Here is a 6,000-nt window from a genome sequence, read left to right as displayed (position 1 = left end):
ATACTTATTACAATGTAAATTGACCTTGACCTTGATTTAATGGGTGTCCTTGGGTTCTGGCAATCTCCAAAGTATCATCAAATGAATGGGCAATCCCAACTTAGTTGGAAAGAACGCCTTAAATGTTTTTCTCCAGTATTTAGTTCCACAATTATATGTGTTTGGCCATCTGTATTCTTGCTCTGTAAAGCACTTTGAGCTGCATTTCATGTCATGAAAGGTGCTATACAAATAAAGTTTATTATTATTATTGTCTCCGCCAGAGGTGGAGAGTATGTTTTCGTTCTTGTCCTTCCGTGTGTCCGTCCGTCTCAGCCAAGCTAACATTGGTCAAGCTTCACGTGACACGTGACAATATGTTGTCATCAATGCTTTTGATTGGCTAGCGAGACGCATGACGAAATAGAAACCTAGAAATAGGTTCAAAAAATCATTTATATTTTTTGAAGTGAGTCAGATTTGACCTCTCAGAGGTCAAATCTGACTTCCCTCCCCTTCTGAAAATGTATGTTATGGTATTTACTAACTATGCTGAAAGTTTCATGCGTCCTACAAAAAGTGCACGATTTTATTGCTAATCTGCCCAGGAGACAGACATGTGATGTTGTAAATTGATTGGAGGGTGAGATGATGAATAAGGTCGAGTAAGTGTTTGAAAGCTTACCTTATAGAGGGAACGGACCAGTGGGCTACTTGGCCGATCCTATCAGGTGTCTGGCGCCAAGGATAATCATTTGATCTCTTGAAGCACTCTCTCTAAAGACAAGTTAAACCCTTGCTTCAAAAAGGGAGACATTAAACTCAACACTAAAACCTCTATTTAATACAGTATGGTGGTGTAATACAATTACAGTGCCATACCGTAAATATAACCTGTTATAAAATAGCCTGCTATGCTATCTCATAAAAAAATACCACATGCTGTGCTACAGTGTATTGAAGAAAATAATAAAAAAAACAAGGAAGATAATGGGGTGGCTTCATGTGGAACTCGAATTGCCGTGTAATAGCTATTATTTAGATTTGGGTCAATTTTGCACATCCCATCTTGTCAGATAGTGAAGGTAGCCTACTGGCTAGCTGACCCCAGTAGTTTCCAGCACAAAATGCTGACAGAAAAAAAGGACATGAGAATCAAGCAGCTGGACATTTCTCAGTAAACGTAGTAGTGATTTAAAAACAGTTTTCAGCTATTATAAGAAACATTACAATGTTCATATGTGGTGTGGTGCAGCCCCACCCCTTGTTTGATTGACACATTTCATATTCAAGCTCCCTTTCAAATTTGTTTCTGTCATTCCCCATGCATGTGTGTCCTGTCATGTCCCATGATGGAAAAGCTGTGATACATCATTGAGGTGGTTTCGTGACTTAAAGGTCCCGTAAACAGGAAGTACCGTAACCCAGTATGAGTAGGCCTATAAGCAGTATTATGTATTAAATTTGTGTCGGACCACAGAATAATATGTTATAAACCACACAGCCAAAGAATTAGAATCATTGAAAAACAATTGTTAAGCATATAAAAATTGGTTTCAAAGTCATGAAATATAGGCTGTAGTTTTTCTGCTAATGACTGTGGGGGGTGTCCACTGAAGGCAGTGAATAATTATTTTAGCCAAAAGATGGCGATGCACTCTCAGGTGTAGCATCAGAAGACTCGTGTACCTTGGCAAAAGACTGGTGTAGTTATTCAGTGGCTCTGATGACATCACTGAAACTCACCTGAGCATGTCATCACTCGAGGTGTTTAGCCCCATCCAGAAAAACATAGATATAGAAAGCTAGATACCTCATTGGCTGCTGCAGTTCATTGGAGCGACCTATATCCGCGGCCGCCATATTCGGGAAGGTAGCCAGCCTTCTAATGCATGCATGTCCATTGAAGCAGATAGTCTCTCCACTATTAAAATCATCACAACTCCAATTTTCTTTGTAACAAATGTCAGACATGGATCAAGTATACTTGGTATCTAAAATGCATATTTTCAAACCAGAATACCCTTATCTATATCCAAGTAACAGCAATGGTCAGAAAACATTTCTGTCTCCAGTCACTGAAATAGATAATAATATAGCCTACATGATGTAGGCCACATTGCCGAATTGCCTTTTCTATATCCAACATCCTCATCATGCTATTCAGGTCATCTATGGATGTTTTTAGGTCCAAACATAAAATAATAAATACCACAATTAAATAAATAAACAACAATGAATTTTATATTTATTATTTCATCTTTGGACCAAAACATTTCTATTTGTTATCAACTTTGAAAGACTGAAATAATTGACCATCATGAGTTTTATTTTTTGTTTCTTTTTACAAAAACAGCAAATACAAATGAGTCTGTGTTCTATATTTGAATGGCACTGAAACAGAACACATACAACTCCAAGACAGTTGAAAGCAATTATAACATCAAAGTCGCAGAGCATTATAATATATAACTAAATAAATAAATAAACAAACAAATAAATAAAGGAAAATAATAAAAATCCCTGGAAGATAACTATTTTGCAAAACTTTTGCCGTGTTGCCACTCTGTAATTTATAGTTTGGTGATGATGTGGTGAAGCCTCATTTTGTAAATTTAAGACAAAACTAAGTAATGACAATAACATAACATGATGAAGGCTGTTGAATACATCTTCGTTCTGAACCAATCTCATACCAAGCTGCACACAAACTGACCCTGTCTCTGGTCTGGGGCCCTGTTTAGACTGCAGTAAAATCCGATTTAGTTCAGAAATCCGAATGGTGAGTTCGGCAAGTTCCAACTAACAGTAGCAGGAAATGCCCAAAACAGTGCATTTCCTGTTTACGGGCTCCTTAATTAATGAATTATTTTACTTATTTTTCCCAATATTGAGCTGATCAGGTCCAGTATCACATCTTTTCCAAAGTGCACAAGGACACACATGTTGCCGTGCATCTCACGTGTGTCCCTGGGGAGTGACAGAAAGCGCATTTTAGAAAAGGATCCCAAATATGAAATATGTCAATGAGGACTGCACCACATCACATGAAAACATTGTAATAATGTTTCTAGTTGAAAACCGCTTTTAAATCAGCACTACGGTTACTGAGAAATGTCCACTGGAAGCTTGTTAGCATTTTGTAGTGTATAACGCTAATGGAAACAAATGGGGTCATCCAGCTAGTACCTACAGGCTCTATCTGACCTGAGCTCACAACCTAAGAGTCATATGCAGTTTGGGGCTGTATACAAGTACCTGCAGAACATTTTTTATTTGTTTGTTTTATAACCATTAAACTACTTCTACTAAGATGAAGTATTTTGGTATGATTTTTATTTATTTAACTAAGTATCCTATATCCTAATCATATCAAACCAATATGGCAGCTGTGCTGACACATCGCTCCAATGAACAGCACCGGTAAATGTAGTATCTACGTTTATTATATCTATAGGACCTCTGTAACAGTATAATGACATGAGCTACAGTAGCAGGTGCTTTATAGCCTGAGACATACTGTATGTACATCATTCAGACCATAATATAGTGACCAGCCATGTGTAACCAGTTATTCTAATCTAGAGTATAGAAGGTCCAGGGACCTTGGGCAACCAGAAAGGACAGCAAAATGAAACATTTAGCCTTTTGTGAGCAGAGACTATTCTTGAGACGCCAAGCAGAAAATCCCATTGGGCCCTTCTGACCAACTTGAATGAGCCCTCGGGGCCCCTTATAGCTCTGGGCTCCAAGTACAGGACTTGCCTACTGTTCATAAAATGTGCCTCTGTACTGTATGTGGGGTCTTTTTGGTTGAAATTAAAGGTCTCTGTTGGTCCAATTTTCTAGAGGGCCCCCTGGCATTTGGATCTGGGCCTGACAGGCTGATTCAGGGATCCAGCTCATTCAGGGGTCCACTGTGAAAACTACTCCCCACCCCAGAGGATGTCAGCCATTCTGAATATATTGCTGCGTTTTTGTGCATTTTATGCCATTTACATGCGGGCAAGTAAAAGTATCAATACGTCAATGTAGAAATATTCTTTTACAAGTAAAAGTCTGGAATTCAAAATGTTCTTGAGTAAAAAAATAAAAGAATTGGCATCAAAATGTACTTAAGGCTATGGGACTTTCGAGCCTTTGCACCCTCACCACAGGCTGGCATAGCCTCTCGTCTGCTGTTAAATTAAGAAATACACTTTCGCTACTCACCAAAACAAAGACGGTTTTATGGAGTTGAAAGCCAACTCTACTAAGTGGGAACACTCTGAGCCCCCCACCTCAAGTCTAAAATACACTTTTTGGCCAAAATGTTAAATATTTCACCGGAAAGAAAACATTATTTAGTTACTCCGCTGCACCCTCTACAGATCCGGTCAATCAAAATGTTCTATAGATTTTTTCCGTCTTTGTTTTACAGTATATGGTCCATCTAGGCTATGGACCAGAGCTAAAGAAAAGTGTACTGTACTTCTGGGTGCTTCATGCGCTGGTGAGCAACTTTCATTGAAATGAATAGGTGGGGGCCAGGCCGTCCATTCTCTAGATATGTAATAACTATGGTCCAAAACCATTACTTTTCAGGATATGGAAAAAAGAACCTGTGTTCCAATTAATCCAATCTAGTTATTATTTAGTCAAATAGCGAAAATAGCAGATCTACAAGCTCACAATGTGTTGTAGCTTGTATGGCTATTTTCGCAACTTTTGCAACACTGTCATAAGACTAAGAGTATAAAATAGGACATTAATTTATGAAAAAAATATATATACAGTATGAAATATTCTGTAGGCCTACAAGGTTTCTGCCTGACAGCGATGACATATTCTTGTCTGTCTGTCTGTCTGTCAGGCAGTCCATACTGTACATACTGTATATTCTGGGTCCCATAAACATGCATGTGCAACAGATGATAGGTTGGAATTGGCTTTGAATTGAAATCTGGAAGCACAGTATGATACAGTAATTCCCTGGACTCCTATTTCCTTTGTCCTCGATGCACCTTCACTGGCCTTGGACAAAATGAATGGGGACCGTGAAGGTTGATGACTGTCACATCAATCACTTTTTCAGTTTTCTCCCAACAGAGACGATACTTTTCATCATACAGGACTTCACTGTTGAGGAGATTCCACAAGAAAAACTTTTTAGACACTTTGACAAACGAGTCTGAATGAATGAATCAGTTCTATTCCCTATCCGTATTGAGGCAATTAAAGTGACAAAGTATTGATTATCTTGGCAGCTCAGTGAGTTAAGGGGAATGCTAAGAATTTATGACGTGATGAGTGAGTCTTGATCTGTGCTTAACATCATTCTCTGTTTGCAGACTTTCCTACTTGATTTCTTCTACAGGTGCATAAAGCAGAAATTGCAGAATAAGTAAACTGACAGGGCATTATCATATATTGTTTTTTAGCCTATAGGGCTTCGAGCTCTATAGGCTCGAAGCCTCTTTGCATCTCTTGGCTTTCACTATTATTGAGAGTTCGAGGCCTTTAGGCTCAAAACCTCTTTGAAACTGTTGGGTTTCATTATTCTTCCGCCGTTTTTTTCTGTCCTGGCCAAACCGTGTGGTCACTTTTTACGAAAATCGGCAATATGGTAGAGGGCTATGCCAAACGGCCAAGGCCCGAAACTCAAAACCATTGGCCAAAGGGTGGCGCTATAGCAATCAATTGAAAATGCCAACTTTGAACAGGTACAACTCATGCCCTGTTTGACCTACAGCCATGAAACTTCAATACACACATGCTTCTCCTCATGCCTAACAACTTTCACACTCTGACTTTTGACCTTTGACCTTAAATCTCCCACCATTTTGAATTATATGAAAAGCAGTTAAAATCAAACTCCTCCTGGGATTTTTGAGCAATCTGCACGAAACTGTCTACACATGTACTTTGGACCTATGCCAACAGATGTGAGCAGCTGGATTTTTTCTAAGTGAAAACGTTAAGCTTTTATGAGCCAATGTATATTGCAGTTTTATGACAATTATTCATCTGCCCCTAACACAT

Source organism: Gymnoscopelus microlampas (assembly GCF_963454915.1).
Source record: "Gymnoscopelus microlampas genome assembly, chromosome: 12".
NCBI lineage: Eukaryota > Metazoa > Chordata > Actinopteri > Myctophiformes > Myctophidae > Gymnoscopelus > Gymnoscopelus microlampas.
Note: the sequence above shows the minus strand (reverse complement) of the source record.